Genomic DNA, 24,907 nt, shown 5'->3' with positions numbered 1-24,907 from the left:
ACTTTAATTACTACAGTGTTTTCTTTAACTGAATTTAAAATGATCTTTTAATTTGTGCCATGTCTACTGAATAGATTTTAAATGTTCACTCATAATGAAGGCAGTCTGACATAAATAGTGTTGCACAGATTGAAGCATTTAAGGGATTATCTGCTTCCATTTTCAGTCCTTAATGGAATGCATGTGACCATAAGCAAAAAAGAAAAACAGAATTTGTCTTTGTGCAAATCTACTGATGGCTATAAAATTCAACTATAGAAACCACCCCTAGGAAGTGTAGAAGTTCCTCTTACAGCATCATATTTATTTGGATGTGTCCATTATGTGATCTGCTTTCTTTCTGTAGTTAATATATGCACTGCACGGTGGACATTGGAAATTGATGCTTGTGTACAAATAGGCTACAAAGAATACTTTATAAATCAAAAACTTACTAACAAAAAATAGAAAATAAGGCCAAAAAGCCCAAAAGAGCAAAAAAAGACACAAGAACTGCCTAAAAAAGCAGTCCACAGTAAACAATGTCCTAGTCACAGTCTAGAATCCTTAACACAAAAGAAAATGTAATTGCAGAACCATAACAATCGATAGAAATCGAATAACACCCCCAGAAACAACTTGCATGAATGATAACCTCTCCTGAGCCTTCTCAGCCTGTTTAAATAGTCTGAGGGAGACAGTGCTTTACTATCAAATTACATATAAAACCATCAGAAGCAACAGGCATAAGAAATAATTAAAAAAATTAACACAACAAACAATAAAACATTTATTTGCCTAACTTCAAACAGACACATGATACAGGCAAGAAAGGGTTCAACACGGTAGAGGCCATTGTTATAAGTCAGACGTCTAAAAGAATTAAAGGCCTCCAATATAAGCCCCCAAAGCAGACCGGAACCTTCAGTGGTCCTACCTAAAATAGGCTCACCCAAAGGCAGCCAGCCCACCAAGTGTTACCTACAGGCCTCGGCCTACACAGGCCCAAATAGACAACTGGCTCAAAAATACACTTAAAATCCTTAAATATATTGAAATGTCTTACAAGGGAGGGAAAACTGTAAGACAATCCCAAAATGAGGATTCTTTAACAAAAATACAAAAAAGGGGAAAATAGAGCAAAAGGGATTTGCCAAGAGATCATTCAAAACAAAAAAGCAACAATACAATCCAAGAACACAGGCAAAAAAAAAAAAAAAAAAAAAACCAGAAAATATCTAAAGAAACTCCAAAAACTATTGTAGCTACGGTTCCTGCAGTAGTTTATGTCTAAACTGTGTTTTTTGTTTTATTTTTTTTTTTCAGATTATTTTCTGTAATTACTATCATTTATGTTAATATTGTTATTCATCTTTTGTCTAATTATATATTCTATATCTACAACAAGACAGGGTCCCTGGAAATTACACAAGGCAAAATCATAGATGTCAAAATTAGAAGACTGCAAAAATGTAACCTAGTAAAAAAAGCACAAGGCGAATTAAAAATCCCAGTCAAAATATAACTCAAAAACAAAATGGAACCTAGCATAGAATAAATGCAACTGACACTAAACTTGTATGCTTGTTCAACTAAAGGATAATATAGACCAGGAACACCGTTTTACTTACTGTATGCTGTCACTTCCTCATGATATAATGAATGCAACAGTTGTGGGTCATGTGACCACTCTGCTCTGTCACGTAAAAATGGAACAAGAATAAAAATTAAACACAATGTGTCTGGTGGACTTAAGGTGAAGAAGGACAAACAAACTGTGACTGCCTTTACTACACTATTAGCACATAGACTTATCTTGCTCAACTGGAAGAATCCTAACTCTCCTATTCTAAGTCAGTGGGAAACTGATGTTATATACTATTTGAAATTGGAAAAAAATCAAATTCTCACTTAGAGGATCTGTACAGGACTTTTTTTAAATCTGGCAGGATCGAATTAGGATTTTTTACCCCTTTTTTTCCTACTCTTAAAGTTTTACTGTGGCTGTTGCCCTAGCTCTCTTCCTCATGGGTAGGGGTTATTTTGATTTGAACTTAGCTTTGTCAAGTTTGACTTGCTTGTATGGAATGTTACTTGCTTTTAATAAATTCAATAAAATGTAAAAAAAAAAGGTTTATTTATTTATTTATCAATCAATTTCTATGTATGCAATCACACTTTCCCTTGGTGATTGAATTTATTGGTGGACCCCCCAAGAATATGGAGGAATATTCTCAAATATAAAATAAAACATAAATAGACAAATAAAAGTACAGTGAAATGTGATGAGAACAAACAAATGTGTCACAAAATAAATATTTGTATTGCTTATTTCATTATGTATTTAACTTTTTCTTCATTTATTGATTTCAGTGACATGCAACATGAAATAAGTTCTGAAATTAAAACAGACACTTTCACTCGTCAAAGAGAGGATGGGTTCTAGCGAGTTCTTTAATTGTTGGTAGAGTGGGCGCTAACCTTCAGCCATCAAGTGCCACATTTACAGCAGATTTATCAAATGTTAATTCTTAAAGGTAATTTTGGAGTTTCTTGAAATAAAGCAGCCACTTCACACAACTACTCTGAGCAACGTTTTGCTGCACACATACTCAACTTTAAGCATATGCAGGAGCTGCAGTATTCCCAAGTCAAACAATGCCCACTTGGCGTATGATTCACCAAATCAAAAAACAGAATTTGCTGAATCCCACACTCTCAATTATGACAAGTGAAAGTGACAGCATTCATTTCAGGGCTAATTTCATGTTGAACACATGTCACCGAAATAGATGAAGAAGTAATTAAAGGAATTGAAATAAACAATAAAAATATATATTTAGTGACACATTTATTTAAACTAATTTCATGCTGCTATTGTTTTTTTTTTTTACAATTCATAGTAATTTTATTTATTTTCACATTTATTTATTTAATTTTCTCCAAAATATTCCTTCATACAAAAGGGGGAGGGTCACCAATACATAACTGCTGAGGACTGCCCCCCAGCTCCATAAAACAAGGCTGGAGGGTTCAGTCCTATGCGGTTCATTGAATGTATTCTGGTGAAGTTTGGTGGTATCATTGTAAATATTGTGTCTCTTTTGATTTCAATTACTGGCTGTTGAATTTCTCTGCTCTGGTTTATGGATTCTTCTTCTGGATTGTGTTTTTGGGACATGCTGCTGTAGGACAAAGTGGGCTTTGTCTATTTCACTAGGTTTTCAGTGGCACACAAGTCCTGTTAAAATAGCAGGTTTAATGGCTATTTGGAAATCCAGTTGCAAACCCCACACATTCTTGACTGGAAACTAAAGTGAAGGGCTGAACTATCAGCCCTACCAACAGTTTGATTGGTACTTCATCTGATAGCAGAGATATGAATATTGTTGAGCTGACATGCAGGTAAAAAGGAAGGCAGACGGACAATCATTTAGGATTTTAACTGTAAACTGCACTCTGGCTGGATGTGATGGACAAAATAACACGCCTATAAGTAGGAGCTAGATTTGTAACTGAAAGGGACTTTGATCCTATCAACAGATGTTACACCTTGTTTTGAAACTAGCTACATTCATCTCTTCTATCACATTGAGATGGCTAAATAATCCACTCTGTTTTGGAAACCCGAAAGCTGCTTGGGGTGAGAAGTTACCCACTCTCTGTGGAGCAAAAACCTCATAAACTTTCTTTGATGCTACTCTCCACAGAGTATTGGAATGGAATGGCTTACATTTGCTGTAAGACCCACTCTACCAAGCCAAGCTCTGTGCCAGTGACTGAGCCCAGCCTGAGAAGACTGAACAGCATCACTACTACAAGGAGGGAACATCAGCACCTAAACTCTTGTACCAGAAAGAGCAGCGCTGTTCACTATGAAGTTACAGAGGGCACAGCAAAGAGGTTATCGGCAAAGTGAGGAAGGCAACTTCACTTCTCACCACAGACAGACAAAAGACCATGCAGCAAAAATGAAGACTGCACTCCAGTGCAAAAAGAATCCTCCACCCGGATCAACAACACTCACTTCCACACAGTATGAGTTTGTAAAACTGTATCTGTGCCAAGATAAATTAAAACTTGAAATAGCCAGTAGATAGCCAACGTCTTCATGTTGTATGTTTGACTGTCTTGTGTCCAGTATTCTGTGCTCTTATATATACAGTTATATTTCTTTAAGTCTTGTGTTTATCAATAATTTGTATTATTCTATTTACTTAAAACAAGTGTGCTTCAGTTACCTTGATATAGAGTGCATCCGGAAAGTATTCACAGCGCATCACTTTTTACACATTTTGTTATGTTACAGCCTTATTCCAAAATAGATTAAATTAATTTTTTTCCTCAGAATTCTACACACAACACCCCATAATGACAACGTGAAAAAAGTTTACTTGAGGTTTTTGCAAATTTATTAAAAATAAAAAAACTGAGAAATCACATGTACACAAGTATTCACAGCCTTTGCTCAATACTTTGTTGATGCACCTTTGGCAGCAATTACAGCCTCAAGTCTTTTTGAATATGATGCCACAAGCTTGGCACACCTATCCTTGGCCAGTTTTGTCCATTCCTCTTTGCAGCACCACTTAAGCTCCATCAGGTTGGATGGGAAGCGTCGGTGCACAGCCATTTTAAGATCTCTCCAGAGATGTTCAATCGGATTCAAGTCTGGGCCACTCAAGGACATTCACAGAGTTGTCCTGAAGCCACTCCTTTGATATCTTGGCTGTGTGCTTAGGGTTGTTGTCCTGCTGAAAGATGAACTGTCGCCCCAGTCTGAGGTCAAGCGCGCTCTGGAGCAGGTTTACATCCAGGATGTCTCTGTACATTGCTGCAGTCATCTTTCCCTTTATCCCGACTAGTCTCCCGGTTCCTGCCGCTGAAAAACATCCCCACAGCGTGATGCTGCCACCACCATGCTTCACTGTAGGGATGGTATTGGCATGGTGATGAGCGGTGCCTGGTTTCCTCAAAACGTGACACCTGGCATTCACACCAAAGAGTTCAATCTTTGTCTCATCAGACCACAGAATTTTGTTTCTAATGGTCTGAGAGTCCATCAGGTGCCTTTTGGCAAACTCCAGGCGGGCTGCCATGTGCCTTTTACTAAGGAGTGGCTTCAATCTGGCCACTCTACCATACAGGCCTGATTAGTGGATTGCTGCAGAGATGGTTGTCCTTCTGGAAGGTTCTCCTCTTTCCACAGAGGACCTCTGGAGCTCTGAAAGAGTGACCATTGGGTTCTTGGTCACCTCCCTGACTAAGGCCCTTCTCCCCCGATCGCTCAGTTTAGATGGCCAGCCAGCTCTAGGAAGAGTCCTGGTGGTTTCGAACTTCTTCCACTTATGGATGATGGAGGCCACTGTGCTCATTGGGACCTTCAAAGCAGCAGAATTTTTTCTGTAACCTTCCCCAGATTTGTGCCTTGAGACGATCCTGTCTCAGAGGTCTACAGACAATTCCTTTGACTTCATGCTTGGTTTGTGCTCTGACATGAACTGTCAACTGTGGGACCTTCTATAGACAGATGTGTGCCTTTCCAAATCAGGTCCAATCAACTGAATTTACCACAGGTGGACTCCAATTAAACATCTCAAGGATGATCAGGGGAAACAGGATGCACCTGAGCTCAATTTGCTTTCATGTGCTTTCTCAGTTTTTTTTATTTTTAATAGATTTGCAAAAACCTCAAGTAAACTTTTTTCATGTTGTCATTATGGGGTGTTGTGTGTAGAATTCTAGGGAAAAAAATGAATGTAATCCATTTTGAAATAAGGCTGTAACATAACAAAATGTGGAAAAAGTAATGCGCTGTGAATACTTTCCGGATGCACTGTACGTCTAATGGTCAGAGACCACCTTCTACAACAGAGAAAGGTAAGTAAAATAAAGTGGGAGCCTTACTGAATTGTCTAAATAATTACTGGCATTCCCAAGTGTAAAGGTGATAATTACTTAACTGACTGATTAACATCAATCAATCAACTCTTTTTTACCTCATATCAGTAAACCTTTTCCTACATTAATTTGGTGTCCCTAGGTGGGCCATGGAACAAAGATCCCTTACCCATTTCTTAGGATTACCTTTTGGAAACTGTTTTTGCTCCTTTGAGCCTTTTCAGAGCCCCTACAGATTTTATTTTTTTCTCCAGCATTTGGAGTTTTTTTGTTTTTTGTTTTTCTGTCCACCCTGGCCATCGGACCTACTTATTCTATGTTAATTAATGTTGACTTATGTTTATTTTTTATTGTGTCTTCTATTTTTCTATTCATTTTGTAAAGCACTTTGAGCTACATTTTTTGTATGAATATGTGCTATATAAATAAATGTTGATTGATTGATTGATTTTCTTGTATTTTCCTTTTTTATGTAAATAAATATCTTCTTTTCTAAAGTTCCTGTGGAACTTGTCTCTTTACCAGCCAGAGTTTCCACGGTTCTCCCCCATGGAGAGACATATTTCACAATATTAAAGTTATCTAATGATTTTGAAGCTTTAAAAGTCTGTTCCCCATTTTGAGGCCTAGACTGGCCTGAAGCCTCCAATTTGCTTACACAGTCAGGCTGCATGGGAGTGAACTTCATTTGGGCAGGCTACTAGGGAGTCTTGCCTGCTTTTCAGCTTTGTTCTAGAGGCCATTCTTATGTGCTGTGAATCATAACAAAACAGACTCAGTAATCAACTGCTGGGTCACGCTTCTGACTGAGAATTTAAAGCAAGACGGAGGACGCAGCATTAGTGATGTCATGGTGGCCCCGCCTCCTGGGGCTCTACTCACAGAGAACAAAGAATGTACACCACTTTAAAGAGAAAGTACATAATAAACAAGTAATAAACAAAACTAATAGAGATAAAATGTGTAAAAAGAAAAATAATAATTATACATAATAAAGGACAATGATAAACAAAGCATAATTATGAGTACAAAGCAGGAGAAAAAAAATTGTTGGGTGTAATACAGCAGAAATGGTTTGGCACACTTCTTGATGGCTATACAGCAGAAACATTTTTATTTTTCCAGTGGTGGCATACCTATTATCTTTATTTCTTTTGTATATAATATACTAGAGGGACATTTCTCAAACTTCTACTATGGGTTAAATGAGCAGATTGTCTGCTACCATTGAGATAATAACAAGACCGAAAATGTAAGGAGAAAAATTTTCATTTCACCATTCCAAAAAAAAAACCCAAATATATAGTGATAAAAAAAAACAGTAAAAGGAGTGTAAAATAAATATCAAAGAAGCTGGAAAATGACTGAACCACACTAATATCTGGCTTACCAATGAAGCTTCTTGGTGCTGCGTATGTAGCGCTTTCTTTACCCATTAGCCATAGAATAGCGCCCTAAGTTCGTAAATTCTATTTCCCTCAACTGATTTATAGAAAACCCCTTTAATTTTAAGTATGTGTTTTTAGAGGATAAATTGGAATCCCTTAACTAATACCTACTTCCCAGTAATAATCTGCCAGCTGTTTCATAATTAGTAACTTGTAACACAATTCACAATACAAATATGTTCCCAAAACATATACAAAATAAAACCATCAAAATCAAATCAAAATTCACACAAATCATAGATTCCAGAAATTATAAAATTCACATAACTTTCAATATGTTTACCCTTCAAAACAAATACCTTATAGGATCAGGCAGTGTACTTTAACCTTACAAATGAACCTTTTAGCTGTTGGCTTTTACCAGCACTTAAAACATCCCACTGATAATAAAAACACAATAACCAAATCTATAATATGAGCAAACTTAATTACTAAAACCTCACGTTAACTTAACAACTTTAGGGGCCCACAGACACACACACACACCCAAGTCAGCGGCCACCAAAATAAAAATAATATTTACACAGGCCTGTTCGATACTCGGGAACGTGGTGGCCAAAAAAAAAAGTTAAGGCTCGTTCACTCTAACGAGCCAACATAAAAGGTCACAGTACTCACAAATAAGTGAAGTGAAACCAGTGTCCATTGTCCAAACACAGCACTTCCACGCTGTGGAAAAATGATGGAGTTGCACTGCAAGCAGGCTCACGGCAAAATGCTGCAAACGAAATGAAGCTAGTCCATCCAAATGGGGTGAAACTTGTTGTTTTTTCTCCTTGCCTGAGGAGCAGCCAGGCTTCTCTTTGGTCACCTGGAGTGCTATCTCCAAGTCTCCCGTGCCTCTTCGCAACCTAGACCCCGCTCGTTCGCCTCTCCCGCTCAACTCTCCAGAACCTCCTTCTTTCCACTTTCCACTTCTTCCTCTCTCCGCGTCCAACCGAATCTCGCGTGAACACCGCCTGGAGCTCTAAAGCCTCCGCAAACCACGTAAAACTTTTTTACAAAAAAAAAAAAAAAAAAAAGTGAAACAACCAGTAAACATTATTAAGGGGAATATTATATTATATGAGCCTAGGGCTACACGTATATAGTGCCTGAAGCGGTAAAGAATAAGTGGTGGTACTCCTCTCTGTTTTTGTCTGCTTTTTGGTCCTCCTCCTAATGCACTTCAGATTTCATACAATTCCTTATTCGAGGGTCACCTTGAAGTTTAAATTGTGATGATATATCTACATTAGATCAGAATCAGGGGGTAGTCCTCTTTGGAGTCTTAATAGGGATGATATACGTTGTTTAAATTGGGGAGAGGAGTGGGACTCCTCTTGAAGGTAAGAGCAGGATATGATAGTAGACAACCATTGACTGCCAATATGTACCAAACATTGCTGGTACACAGAAGCAAAAAATGGAACATTGCCAATATGTTCTACTGGTGTGTACTTCACCCACTTCAAGTCCTAAGTGTATAGAAAAAGTCATTAGAGCAATTTCAGTTTTAAACATTTTTAATATTAAAGCAGTCAACGTTTACAGCAGAACCCAGAATTCACAATAAGGAAGTAAGAGCATACAAGCAGTATTATCAAATCCAGGTCCATCCACCCAAAATAGCTAATCGATTTCTTTTTTAATTAATTTGTTCAGTTGAAATTTGAAGGTTTCCAAGACATTAATTCAACCACACTACCAAATAACATGTTTAATCTGTCTGCAGCTATCTGTGTAAAGAAATATGTTACAACATTTGTGCAAAATGTACTCTTAACTAGCCTCCATCTGTTTCCATGCGTTCTTATTGAAGAAATTATTTGAAAGTACCTGCTGGCATCCATCTTATTTATTCCCTTGATAATTTTAAACACTTCTGTCATGTCTCATTTTAATCTCCTTTTGCTGTGACTCAATTGATTCATCTCATTCAATCTTCACTCATAGTTCATTTTCCACAGTCCTGGAATTAGTTAATTCTTGACCGCCTCTAGTTTTCATAAGCTTCTTGGACATTAAGAGCAGAAGTGCACATGGTCACACGAATGTGGTTGCTCTGGTCATAAATGACGCCTACTTCCGGTTTCTTATAGAGGATAAACTGGAAGCTGCAGGGCTAACTGCCCTCACTGGGGAGTTACTCGGTACTGCGGGGAGAGAAGGAGAAGTAAATATTAGTGATGGGCCCCTTCTCGGTGCAGTGGGATACTGCAATACCTCAATTGAGACAATAAGGAGATCCTCTGACAGTCATGTGTGACACTGTACTCATATTAAATTTAATTCATCATATATTTGAGGAAGATACCTTACCCAGATGGGATTCCCTAGGAAGATGGAAAGGTGTCTTGAGCGGACATGTTTGTAGTACCTTCCCTGGTCTGTATAAGAGGGAAGGACTGGCTATAAGGGATGTTCGTACCCCCAGGATGCTAGATGACAGCAGCCCTAGATATCGGTGTTTGTTCCGACACCAGCAAGGAATGCTAGAAATTGTAGTCTGGATCACGTGGCCGACATGTGCTTTGTGTTGACGTGTGCTTTGCAAACGCTAGAGTCTGTTGAGAGTTTTTGGTCTGTTCTATGGTGTGAGATTTAAATAAAAAAAATTCATTTTGCTCTTAAAAACTTGTGTTTTGGTTGCCGCTAAGAAACCGTGTGGGAATTTTTAAAGCTTTTTTCCCTTTTTGCTTTTTTTCACCTTCACAAGAGCAAAAGTAGCTGGGTGTTTGGAGGTGCACTTGGAAAAGTTACTTGTACTTGTACCTGTTCTTGTTATCTGTATTTGAATTAGCATCGAGGCGGCAGGGTAGAAAGCAGCAGTAACTGATATTGACATTTGTAAGCAAATAACAGTGTCGTCGTAACAGCGATTCCTTAGTTTAAAGGAAAAGGAAAAAAAGGCACCGGCTGACTTCAAAGCATTTAAAGGGGAAGGCTCAGCAGTGTGCAGGTAAGCAGTCAGCGTTAAGACACCGATCAGGCACAAGGGGCTGTAGGAGCAAATAAGGTTGTAAAGTTTTATTTATTTGTTTATTTTAGATTAAACAGTCCTTTATGGTCCAGAGGTAGAACAGTTAAGTGGGCGACAGCGTATTGGTTCATTAATATGGGTGAATACAAACAGTGCGAGTGGAGAGCTTATACTGTAAGTAAGAGGAGTGAAAAGTTAGGAGAAGAGACAGAGAAAAGTAAAGTTAACCTCACAGAAAGGCAAATAGCAGGCAGCAGAGAGGGAGAACAGTACAGGAGCTTAAGGGGAAAAGGTGTAAAAGATCTGTGGCAGATCTTAGTGTTACCATTTAAGTTAAGAAGCAGCTGAAAGAAGAAGTAATCCCAAATCAAATTTTAATAATGAGGCCAGTGCAATGCAAGTCCTGTTGGATGTTGGACTTTTTAGATGATGGTTTGGAAGAGCCAGTTGTCTATGAGGGTTACATCTGCAAGAGATGCCAGCTGATCCAGCACCTCGAGCTCAGGGTCGCTGAACTGAAGGAGGAGTTGGCTGACCTGCGTTGTAATAGAGAATTGGCGGACTTGGCCCAGGTGTCCTTTAGAGAGATAGTGTGCACCCCTAAGGTGGCGCAGGAGGAGATTCCAGACCAGACAGGTAGGAATAGGTGGGTCACAGTCACAAGGCGTAAGGTAAAGGGTGCACACTGTCCGGGGGCATCAACCCCAGAATTAGAAGTGTCTAACCGTTATCATGTCCTTGTGGAGCTGGAAGGTGACTCTGATAATTCTGAGGTGGTAGGCAGGGTTGAGGAGCCCCAACAGGCCACCTTAAAACCAGTTCCCAAAAAGAGAGAGGTAGTGATTGTTGGGGACTCAATCATTAGGGGGATTGAAGCGCAGGTGTGCTCCAAAGAGAGAGAATCTCGAAAGGTGTGTTGCCTTCATGGAGCACAGGTGGGAAACCTCCCTGGAAGGGTGGATAGGCTCTTGGCCAGAGCGGGGGTGGATCCAGTTGTCATTGTCCATGTTGGAACAAATGACATGCATAAGGGTAGTCTGTCAGTTCTGCAATCCAAATTAAAAGAGTTTGTTGCCAAGCTGAGGAGTAGAAGTGACAAGGTAGTCTTCTCCGAAGTTCTGCCTGTGCCACGTGCCAGTCCAGGTAAGAAGAGGGATACACATTTTTTAGGAAGGATAGACAGAACAGAAAAGGAGGTGGGGTTGCTGTTTATGCCAAACATGGTTTAAATGTAAGTCATCTTCAGTTGGATGATGAGCCCCATCTTAGTGAGGACATGTGGCTCAGCCTGGAAAATATTAGGGACAGGTGTCTTATTTTAGGAGTGTGTTATAGACCACCCAATTCAGACAGTAGTGTCAACACACATCTTTTTAGTAATATCAAAAAGGCAAGTTTATAGGGGGATATTACCACTAGGGTCAAGTGACCATAATGTAATACAATTCTCAGTATTTTGTAAGAGTGCAGATGCAAAGATAAAATTGTTAAGTTGAACTTTTTTAGGGCTAATTTTGAGCAGATGCGACAAAGTCTAAGTAGGATACACTGGGATAAGCTTTTAAGTAATGAGACAGTCGAGGAGCAGTTGAACAGGTTTAAAAATGTTTTACATGTAATGCAGGACAGATACGTACCTAACTTTGGAGTTAATAGGAAACTAAAAAAACTCCACAGTGGATTAATAAAGATTTAAAAAAGAAGTTGCAAAGGAAAAAACTGCTTTATAAGGCATATAAGACTAATGACTGCAAAGTGAATCGTAGAGCGTATGAGAACATGAAGGCAACCATTAAGAAGGATATCAGGGAGGCTAAAAGACGGAGTGGAATATAGCAGATAAGGCGAAAGAAGACCCCAAGAGATTCTTTCAGCATTTTAGTAGTAAAAGAACAGTCAAGGAGGAAGTCAAGTGCATCAGAAATAGTAAAGGGGAATTAAAAGATACAGACAGTGAAATAGCGGATGCTCTAAACTTACATTTTTCTGAGGTGTTTACAAGTGAGCAAGTGAATAACCTGCCAGCGGTAAACGAGAATACTAAGGAGGTACTGAGGGATTTGGAAATTGTAGAGGGAGAAGTGCTGCTCAGATTAAATAAGCTGAAATCAAACAAATCACCAGGACCAGATAATATTTATCCTCGTGTTTTTAAGGAGGCTAGTGAGTACAGATATAAACCCTTGACGAATATTTTTAGGAAGTCACTGAGCACTGGAGAAATTCTGAAGGACTGGAAAATGGCAAATATCATCCCATTATATAAAAAGGGTGACAGGGCAGATCCAAGAAACTATAGGCCAGTAAGCTTAACATGCATCACAGGAAAATGAATGGAAGGAATTATTAAGGACTACACATTATGCCCGCTACAATAATTGGCGCTAGAACAGTAGTGCATAAACATTAGTAGGAACAGTCTATATTAAATGGCAAGAGACCCTGACCTCATTCTGTTTCTTGTCTTAATATTTTTTTGTCAAAAATATTTTTTCAAGAAGCCTAAAGTAAAATAATAATAAAAATATAATAGAAACGTACATGACAATACAGTAAATATAATTAATATTGCCTTAGTGTAAAACTTTGTAGCAATCTGTAAGACACAATATCTGTAGAAGATATTTAGGTAAAATTTTCAATTTTTTTACCTCATGAAATTTTTCTGTGCAATTTCATTATAGACAACATTTCTTGTAAATATTCTGTCTGAGTTTGGCAACAGTTTGCCTTGTTCAGGAATCTCTACAACCTTGACAACAACATCTGGAAAACTTTTAACTCTTGATAATGCAACATAAAACTGACTATGGCTGAATACTGGTTCTGGCAAGTAAATGCCAACCTTTTCTAAGGTTTGCTCTTCTGAGTCTTTCTCTTTTAGCGTTTTTCTGACAGTCATTTTCTTTTATCAATCTATTTGCTTGTATTTTTCTTTGTCTTCAGCGATTCTTTTGTTGATGTTTACTTGTTGAGCTGACCGTTCTTCCAGGAGATGCTGCTTATATAGGATTTGATTGTCTGTGTCTTTTGTCCTACTTGACGTGTCCTTTTTTGGGTGGCATGTTGTTAGTAGATACGTCCGTAATATTTTCTCCGACAGTAATACTGGCTTGTATGTGGCTGTAATACGCATCCTTTAATATGTCTTTAATTTTCTCTCGCAATAATACTGGTTTGCATTTCCATAAAAGGCCTGTAATTTTCTCTGACAGTAATACTGGCTTTGATGTCCGTAATATGACTTTAATTTTTTGTCACAACAGTGGGCAATCAGCAGAGTGTCCCCAGCAACTGATGTAATGTGTGGCGTGCTGCTTGTAATCGTGCCTGTGGCGTCTCCCCAGCAAGTACTGTGCAGTTCCCCAGCAAGTATTTTAATCTGTGGGGGCGTTCAACTGATTATTTTGTGTGGCGTCTCCCCAACAACCCAATCAGCACTCTCCCCAGCAATGGTGTCCTTTATATCTTATCATGCGAGGCCATTCACTGTGTGCCCAGCTTCCAGTGTGTGTGCTTTATTTGCTCATTGTGCGTGGTGGCAGCGGCTAGGCCATTCACTGCACGCCCAGCTTCCAGTGTGTGTGCGTCCACGTGCCGAGCGCATGGGCGGGGCACGGTACAATGTGCGGCCCGCGCATGCGCACTTCACCAGAAGACACACACACACACACACGGACACTGGATGCAGACAAGGGTTTTATTAAAGAGGATAAGATTGAGCAACACATGGCAAGGACAGGAGTTATTCTGAACAGTCAGCGTGGGTTCAGAAGAGGGAGGTCGTGTTTTACTAACTTGCTGGAATTCTATGAGGAGGCAACAAAAGGATACGATCAAAGTGGAGCTTATGATATTATTTATCTGGACTTTCAGAAAGCATTTGATAAGGTGCCACATGAGAGGTTGGGCATCAAGTTAAAAGAAGTGGGAATTCAGGGTGATGTTTTTAGATGGGTGCAGAATTGGCTCAGACACAGGAAGCAGAGGGTGATGGTGCGAGGAACCTCATCAGAACTGGCCGATGTTAAGAGTGGTGACCAGCAGGGGTCAGTGCTAGGGCCGCTGCTATTTTTAATATATATAAATGATTTAGATTGGAATATAAGTAACAAGCTGGTTAAGTTTGCAGATGATACCAAGATAGGTGGATTAGCAGATAATTTGGAATCCGTTATATCATTACAGAAGGACTTGGATAGCATACAGGCTTGGGCAGATTTGTGGCAGATGAAATTTAATGTCAGTAAATGTAAAGTATTACACATAGGAAATAAAAATGTCAGGTTTGAATACACAATGGGTGGTCGGAAAATCGAGAGTACACATTATGAGAAGGATTTAGGAGTCATAGTGGACTCTAAGCTATCAACTTCCCGACAGTGTTCAGAGGCCATTAAGAAGGCTAACAGAATGTTAAGTTATATAGCACCTTCATGTGTGGAGTACAAGTCCAAGGAGGTTCTGCTCAACCTTTATAACACACTGGTGAGGCCTCATCTGGAGTCCTGTGTGCAGTTTGGGTCTCCAGGCTACAAAAATGACATAGCAGCACTAGAAAAGGTCCAGAGAAGAGTGACTAGGCTGATTCCAGGACTACAGGGGTTGAATTATGAGGAAAGATTAAAAGAGCTGAGCCTATACAGTTTAAACAAAAGTAGATTAAGAAGTGACATGACTGAAGTGTTTAAAATTATGAAGGGAATTAGTACAGTGGATCAAGACTGTTATTTTAAAATGAGTTCATCAAGAACATGGGGGCACAGTTGGAAACTTGTTAAGGGTAAATTTCGCACAAACATTAGGAAGTTTTTCTTTACACAATGAACGATAGAATAGAATAGAATAAGCTACCAAGTAGTGTGGTAGACAGCAGGACTTTAGGGACTTTCAAAACCCAACTTGATGTTATTTTAGGAGAATTAAGTGGAAAGTACTGGCAAGCTTAGTTGGGCTGAATGGCCTGTTCATTAGAGGTTTAAATTAGACAGATGAAGAGAAGATCCTCTCTAATGATATTATAGTGCACCTGATTCCGATCTGAGGTAGTGATCAATGCATGGGCGAATTTACTTTTTCCATGTGCAAAATTTGAATTTATCTTAATTTAAATATACAATGGACTACAAAATGTAAATGTGCCATTTGTTGTTTTATAATACCTTTATCTGTAGATACTGTTTAAATGAGAATCATATGTCAATATTTCATAGACTTCCTAGCATCATAAACCTTTGCTTCCTAAATTACAACAGTAATGTCTGCACCACTGGGCTGTTTAGTTCATCAGATTATGGTTACCTTAATGCCTTCTGTGTTTTGCATTTATTTTACAATAAACTGAACTTGTTTCATGTTTTAAGTGTTGCTTTCTACTGGACTTTCTAATTAAAAGAGGAATCCTATTTTTTACTTGTATCTCTCAACATAGACAGTATTACGTCATTCCTAAACCGAGAAGTAGCATTCTGAGGTTTGGTCACTTGTTTAAAAAAGTGAATGTTTTAAAGGATTGTCTTTGTTCCTGTCATGGAGCCAATTTAGGTGACAAATAAATGAGATCTGTATGCGGTTGGAGTCCTGAAAGGATCAAAGTCACAATCCAGGACCTCGGTAATGAAGAAAATTGAGCAACTACTTCTACTACAGATGTTTCTCCTAAAATAAATAATAAAGTATATCAAGAAAACAAGCCACCTTGCAAAAGCTCAGCTTAAGAAACAATTCGGGTCAGAAACAGAATTACAACACTCATGGTCTAAAAAAATGACGGTTAACATAAACTTCTGACAGTTTAATTAGATAGGCTGTACAGTTGTACAGAAACATTTGGGGAAAAAAGACTCAAGCTCTAATTATTTTTTTCATTTCTATGTCTTTCATTGTGTTTCAATAAATAAGCAAAAACATTTGTAGCGCTCACGGGAATACTAAAATTCACACTGTCCGAAGACAGTGATTTGTTTATTTTATTATGAGGACTCCAGGAATGCACCCAGCCTTGACGCAGCATACACACCTTCACAGACAGAGACACTTATAAATAATAATGTATATGTTTATCAAACAATGGAAAAGCAACACACAATAGAACCAAAACCGCATATGCAAAGGCCCTCCCCAGAACCCAGATGGCAATAAAAAATTACAACACAGCACAGCAGACAATAAACACTACTGACAATGAACAAAGCAGTCCAGTATAACGAGGGCAGTTGATGATAGATGAGTAAAAGAAATACCTTGCGAACAGCCCTGTAAAAAGAATGTACAGTTTTGTCCTACCAGCTCCTGATGCGGTGTGATGAAATTGAGAGCGCTCCCCAGATGAAGACGAACTCACAAATAACAAGCAGGCCCAGGACAGCACATGCATCCACATGGAAGCTGTAATCCACAGTGGTCGAGTTATAATTGAGACCGAGAGCTGTATGAACAAACAGACGAACGATCAAGATCCCTTCAGCGTCTTTCAGGTTCCTTTTTAAAGGGCCCGCTTGCTCAGTCTATTTCCCTTTTTTTTCTTCTTTGCTGGGAGATGTAGTACATTTTAAGCAGTCCTGCTACATGTTTTAACCTTAATTTGGCCTACATTCTGTCTCTTTTCTGTTCTTTGAGTTTCAGGGGGTGAGGGATCAACTTGGCAGTTTCATTGAAGTGTAAAGCAGGGACAGGAACAAGAACTACAGGGCAGCAGGGGCTTCAGGCCACTGACCTTATCAAGAACAGGGCCTAGAGGTTTTCACCCTAAGATCACCAATGCCTCTGGAGCTATGACCTAATTGTAGACCCGCCTCTAGGCAAGTGTTTTAAGAACATATATGTTTTACTTTTTGACAGCTGGGAGTGCTATTCATTCACTGACTACAGCATTTATGTCACATATTTAAATTCTGAAAATTATGCAGACTACACTAAGATAAAAGATACAGGAGATAACAGAAGAATGCAAACCATCATCATTCAAAATGACTTGCAGTAGAGGGACATGTGTGACAGCAAGTTCAGTTATAGCTGTAACTAAAACACAATGTTTTTTTTTCATTGTTTATGATTTTGCCAAATCACATAGCGTGTAAAAATTGCCTATTCTCTGTGACATCACTCACAACAGAGTTGTAAACTGCCTATGGAAATAACATCTGCTCAAGAACAATGCATCAAGAGCTTCATAAAATAGATTCCCATGGCTCAGCATCTGCTTCTTTTTCTGTTAGTGGACATCATATTCCAAAATCATGTCCCTTACCTTGCAGCTAAAATGGCCTCTACTTTTCTGGTAAGGCGCTCCAGAAGATTCTGGAGTGTGTCTGTGAGAATGTGTGCCCATTCAGCTAAAAGATCACTTGTGAGGTCAGGTACTAGCATTGGATGACATGACCTGGCTCACAAGCGACATTCCAGTTCATCCCAAAGGTGTTCAGTAGGGTTGAGGTCAGCGCTCTGTGCAGAGCACTTGAGTTCCTTCATGTCTTTATGGACCTGGCCTTGTGCACAGGGGCACAGTTATGTTGGTAAAGTAATGGGTGTTCTTCGAACTTTGCCACAAAGTTGAAAGTGCTACAAACTGTCTAAAATGTCTTTGCTTGCTCTACCATTATAAGGATCCTTCACTGGAACCAATTGGCCTGGGCCAAGCCTTGCCATTATCTCTCCTCCACCAAATTTTACAGTAGCCATTATGCAGACCAGAAGGTAGCATTCTACTGGCAATTGCCAAACCCAGATTCATTCATCAGACTGCCTGGTAGTGAAGTGTGATGCATCACTCTGGAGGACACATTTCCTCCACCGCAGAGTCCAATGGTGGCATACTTCACACCACTCCAGCTGACACCTGCTATTGAAAATAGTGATCTTGTACTTTCACTTAGCTGCTTGGACATGAACATCCAATTCATGAGGCTCCTGAAGTACAGTTCTTATGTTGATGTTGCTTCCAGAGGCAGTTTGGAACTCTGTTGTTAGTTGATGCCACAGAAGACAGGAAAATTTTGCACATTATATGCTTTAGCACTGTAAGACAAAGTGGGCATTGCCTATTCTTTTTGGCTCTAGTGGTCCACCAGGACTGTTAAGAAAGTAGATTTAACAGAGATGTAGACATCCAACTCTGCCTTCCTCACTTACATTCCAAACTAAGGTGACTGCACTACAGCTTGTTCCATGATCTGGCTGGACTTCATCTGACAACAAAGGTGTAAATCAGAGTTAAACTGACATCTTTCCAGAGGCCCCTCTGCAAAGAAGCAGTGAAATGAACTCAGGCAAGAGCAAAGACCCCTAACTCATGGAATGACAACTGGAATGGACAGAATAACTCTTCTATGAGCAGGCCCTGATTTTGTAACTGGAAGTGACTTTAATCCAATCATGGGAGGTTCCACATTTCTTCATAAACTCATTCCATGATCGAAATTCCTGGGACACACTCATCAGATTCTCTGGGGCAGTCACTGCTGAGCACATTCTCCAAAATGAAGTCTCTGAAACTAAAAAACAGGTGGATTTCTTTCTCTCTTTCTCTTTTTGAAGAGTTGAGATCCAGTTTTCCAAACTAGAGGATTGAATTTAGGGTTAGGGTTATGAAAGTAGTTATCGCTTCTAGATGGGACCTACAGCATCTAAACTCTTGTCCTAAAAAGAGTAATGCTTTTCCCTATGAAGTTGTAGACAACACAGCAAAGGACTTAACTGAGGAAAGCATTGCACACCACAGACAAAGGATCATGCAGCAAAGAGAAAGAGTGCACTCCAATGCAAAAAGAGTCCTCCACTTGAACTCGGAGCAACACCAAAGCAACAACTCCACATAACATTAGGCATCATCTTTAAAGACTTGTATCATAAAACTGTTCATCTGTGCCAAGATACATTAGAACTCTAAACAGCAAGTAAACCACCAGCCTTTCGGTATTATATGTCTTTCTGTGTCCTGTCTTGTATATCAATATATATGCAATTATCATATTTCAGTAATCCTTGTGTCTATTAATTACAGTGTTGAGCAGAAGTATTGAATCCAAAAGAAAGTCATAATAATTTTCTGAAAAACGATTTGTCCACATATTTATCCATTCAGTGTTTTCATTGTGAACTCTTATGCTGTAGAAATACATTTCCAAAATCAAAATAAACTTGTAGATATTTAACTGAAGAAGAAAAACTCCAAAGTCTGTTTTTGCATAAGTATTTGAACCTCTGTGGTTTCAAAGCACACACAAATTAATTACAAACAACACAAATGTGACAGTCATTTTACAGTTGTAATTAAAAATAATTAGGTACTACCTGTGAGATCTTTATATCTCTCTGAATATAAAAAGCCCTCTTTGTCAGGACCATAGTCTTTGTTGGACCATCACTGTAAAAGTGAAGACAAAGGAGTATTCTGCTCATGTGAGAAACAAAGTCATTGAGCTGCACAAGGCAGGAAATGGCTACAAAAAAATGTCAAAGATTCCGAATGTCCCATTAAGCACTGACGGATCCATCATCAGAAAGTGGAAGGTTCATCGCAGCACTCAGACTCTTACTAGAACAGGATGTCCCTCAAAACTAAACATCAGAGCAACACATCAACTGGTGAGAAAGGTGATTAAACATCCAACTGTGTCCCTCTCAGAAGTCTGCAATGCTCTTTGGCTGAAACTGTAATGAAGGTGCAGGGATCAACAATTTCAAGAGCTCTCCATAAAACCGGCCTCTATGGGAGTGTAGCAAGAAAGAAGCCATTCCTTAAGAAGGGCCACATGAAAGCATGTATGGCATTTTCTACAAAACATGAGAAAGTCACATTTAAGATTTGGGAGAAGGTTTTATGGTCAAATGAGATATTCTGTCACCCTCTGGTCTGGCATGGAATTATCCCTTTGTGAGCCCTTCAGCTGCCTCCAATGCACACATGTGTGACAAGGCTAATACAGTTGGAAACTTGTTAAGGGTGCATTTCTCACAAACATTAGGAAGTTTTTCTTTACACAAAGAACAATAGACACTTGGAATAAGTGTCCAAATAGTGTGGTAGACAGTAAGACTTTAGGGACCTTCAAAACTCGACTTGATGTTATTTTAGGAGAATTAAGTGGAAAGTACTGGCAAGCTTAGTTGGGCTGAATGGCCTGTTCCCATCTAGACTGTTCTAATGTTCTGATGTGATGTGATGTGTAAAACTAACACTACCCATGCCTCAAGAAACACCATACCTACAGTGAAATATGTTGGTATATTATAGGGATGCTCTACATGTGCTGGGACTGGGAATCTTGTCAGAGTTGAAGGTGCAATGGAAGGACACAAATTCTGCACAGTATTACAGGAGGACTTGTTCCAGTCTGCTATGAACCTATGGCTTGGCAGAAGATTGAAATTTCAGCATGACAATGACCCTAATCATAAGGACAAAGCAACACTAGAATGGTTCAAAAATAGAAAGATGAATGTTTTGGAATGGTCAAATCAAAGCCCTGATCTTAACCCTACTGAGAATCTCTGGCACTATTTTAAAACTGCTGTCCATAGGCGCCATCCCAACAACCTAGAGAATCCAAGAAGAATGGGGAAGAACCATTCCTGAACAATGTGCAAAACTGGTACATACTTACATACTCAAGAGAATTAAAGCTCCTATTGTAACAGAAGAGCTCTGGCAAAGTATTAATGCGTAGGGCTTGAATACTTATGCCAACACCAACTTTTGAGTTTTTCTTCTTCAGTTAAAAATCTACAGAACAATGGATTATTTTGACTTTGGAAATGCATTGTTACAGCATAATAGTTCACATTAAAAATACTGAATGGATAAATAGGTATAAACTTTTTGTCATGCAAAAAATTATGATGTCTTTCAACTTTTTTGAACTTCATACTTTTGCCCACCACTGTAATTGTATTATTCTGTTTCTTAAATGAGTGTTGTTCAGTTAACCTGATACAAGTGTAACAGTTGGAGACTCATCTCCTACAACAAAGAAAGGTAAAGTATATAAAGTAAGAGCCTTAGCTTATTTAATTAATTGCCAGCATTGCTAAAGGCAAGACAGATAATTAATTAACCAGATTAAATCTCTCCTCCTGAAAGTTTGTGTGGTCTACCACTTTGTTGCCGAACTGTTGTTGCCCCACGACACTTCTACTTCACAATAATACTGATTACAGTTGACCAGGGTAGATCTAACAGAGCCGAAATTTCACACAGCGACTTGTGCCAAAGGTGGCATCCTATGACAGTGTCACATTTAAAGTCACAGAGCCTTTCAGTATGATCTGCCAGTATTTGTCAGGTTTGCATGGTATTGTGCTTGATTTTATGCATCTGCTAACGATGAAAAACTGAATAACTTAGAGGGATATCTAAATATTTTTGGCCATATAGTGTAAATAAACACTAAATATTAATTTTGTATTATTCCTTTTGCTTTCCAAAGCCTGTTATTCCATTGCAAATTCACAAAGTGCTAGTACTACAGGGTGAGGGCAAAACAAATTCTGGGCACTGAACTGAACTGTTGAAGTTGTTTTGCCATATAAAATTCTGTGCGAAACTAAGTAGCATTGAGGACCAATGCAATGTCTTAACTTTACTCATTCCATAATTGTCTGAATATAATTTTCAGAAAATGAAAGATATCCTTTTTTAATTTCACAAGTAGTAATCCATCCATCCATTATCCAACCCGCAGTAATCCGAACAACATAAATCACACTTTTTAAGCACATTGAAAGAGTTAAATTTACTGCTTAAGGAGTCAAAGAGTGACAAGCCTGAAATTTTATTTAATTAATGAAAGATTTATCATTTGGCATTTTCTAATATCTTCACTATAAACATCACCAAGTGCTCCAGGACACTGTTCAAGTGTATAAATTATGGTTTTGCCCCCCATTGTATTCACATAATAGAGAGGGGATGATGCTAATCACTTGACAAGGGAGTTCACGCAGATTCTTCAAGTGCCCCCAAATCGTGCCATTATGCTTTAGCAAGCAACAACATGCTCCGATCTCTTTATATGCGAGCGAGGCCGTCTTTGATTCAAGGGGGATTTCTAAGCCGACAAATTAATACCGCAGCTTTAACTTTAAATGGCTTTGTCTGGCACATTCCAATGCTTAGGCATGACAGAATTTGCATCTAATTAGAGATTTTGACTGCAGAGCCCTTTACAGGTGTGCCTACAGCTGCTTCAGTTGAAATCCCAATGCAATTGTGTCATAACTCGTCAGATTACAAGCTTATTATGAAGACATTCATAGCGAGACTCATTTGTGTTGCAACTGCCTGCCAACAGGCTTAAAGAAAGCTAAATGTTAGTCACATTTGGGGAAAATGTAAACATTTGGGGAGTTAATTATGTTTTTTAAACTGTTTAGCTTTAATTTATTCATATTTAAATGCAAAAATAAAAAGCATCTTAAGTGTTATGATTATAATACTTATTGCTTACACCCTCATTTCTCTTCTATTCTCTTCTATTTATTATACCCCTAGAGTCTTGAGCATGGGCAAGGTGATATATAAATAAATGTATTATTATTATTATTATTATTAATTAGGTCTATGACCTACATATTATTTAACTCAGTACAGTTTTTGTACATAACTCTGGACAGGCTGTGTGTCACCAAGCTTAAAGTAAGCTAAATGTTGGTCACATTTGAAAAAATTTAAACATTTTGGTATTTAATTATATTTTTTAAACTGTTTTACTTTAATTTATTCATATTAAAATGAAAAAATAAAAAGCATCTTAGGTGTTGTGATTATAATACTTATTGCTTACACCCTCATTTCTCTTCTATTCTCTTATATTTATTATACCCCTAGAGTCTTGAGCATGGTAAAGGTGCTATATAAATAAATGTGTCATTATTATTATTATTATTATTATTATTATTATTATTATTGTTATTAATTAGGTCTATGACCTACATATTATTTAACTCAGTACAGTTTTTGTACATAACTCTGGACAGGCTACGTGTCACCAAGCTTAAAGTAAGTTAAATGTTGGTCACATTTGGGAAAAATGTAAACATTTTGGGATTTAATTATATTTTTGAAACTGTTTTGCTTTAATTTATTCATATTAAAATGCAAAAATAAAAATCATCTTAGGTGTATAATACTTATTGCTTAAACTCTCATTTGTCTTATATTCTCTTATATTTATTATACCCAGAGTGCCTTGACCATGGAAAAGGTTGTATATAAATACATGTGTTGCTGTTGTCATTATTATTATTATTATTTTAACTCAGTACAGTTTCTGTACATACCACATGTCACCTTCTGCAGCTGAATGGCCTAACTCAAAGACCTCAGCATGTATGGATCGGTCATCATTACATCCTTCATGCTGACACTCCACTCGGGCACTGGGCAGATTAGTTTGCTGAACCCCTTATTATGACTGTTTGCCAGACACAAGTTTAACTCCTTCGTTAAATTTGCTGATGTTTACTAGATTAGCAAATCCTGTCTCACCTTGCACACACCACTTTAGTTATTTTTATTTAGTAACAAACCAAGAAGTCATAAGTTTCACTGCCAAAATGAAATCTTCTACATTTTCTTTAGACCAGTCCCAAAAAAAGTAATAGAAAAACTCAAGCGATGTTTTGGCAGCACCCATTCTTAGCATTACCAATTTGTTCATTATTGAATGGCATGGTTCCCGACGCACTAAAAATGTAAATTATCAGACCCAGACCCATATACTATTAATATTTACAGACCCATTTCAAATTGAACCTTTCTCTGTAACATATTTGAAAAAGTTGTCACTCAGCTGCAGTCTCAACTTACACATTTATTATTTACATTAATTTAAATTTTTTAAAAATTATTTATTTAATAAAATACAATTATTTGAGATATTCCAATTCAGCTTCTGCACCAGTCATAGTACAGAAACGGCACTAACCTGTGTTTTAAACCTGTGTTGGTTTGAATCCTACCTGGCAGGTAGAAAATTCTTTGTGAGTTGTGGTAATCACATCTCAAAGACACATGATATCCGATATGGTGTTCCACAAGGCTCTATCCTGGGTCCGCTGCTCTTCTCAATCTACATGCTTCCGTTAGGTCAGATTATCTCAGGTTACAACGTGAGCTACCACAGCTATGCTGATGACACACAGCTGTACTTATCAATAGCACCTGATGACTCCGACTCTTTTGATACACTAACACAATGTCTTACTGGTATTTCTGAATGGATGAATAGTAACTTTCTCAAACTAAATAAAGAGTAAACTGAAATTTTAGTAATTGGCAATAATGGATTCAATGAGGTTGTCAGAAATAAACTTGATGCATTAGGATTAAAAGTCAAGACGGAAGTAAAAAATTTAGGGGTAACCGTTGACTGTAATCTGAATTTTAAATCACATATTAATCAGATCACTTAGACAGCATTTTTTCACTTAAGAAACATAGCAAAAGTTAGACCTCTTATAACATTGAAAGATGCTGAGAAATTAATTCATGCTTTTGTTTTCAGTCGACTAGATTACTGTAACGCACTCCTCTCAGGACTACCCAATAAAGACATAAATCACTTGCAACGAGTCCAGAATGCAGCTGCTAGAATCCTAACTGGGAAAAGAAAATCCA

Source organism: Polypterus senegalus, chromosome 2 (assembly GCF_016835505.1).
Source record: "Polypterus senegalus isolate Bchr_013 chromosome 2, ASM1683550v1, whole genome shotgun sequence".
In the NCBI taxonomy this organism is placed as follows: Eukaryota; Metazoa; Chordata; class Cladistia; order Polypteriformes; family Polypteridae; genus Polypterus; species Polypterus senegalus.
Note: the sequence above shows the minus strand (reverse complement) of the source record.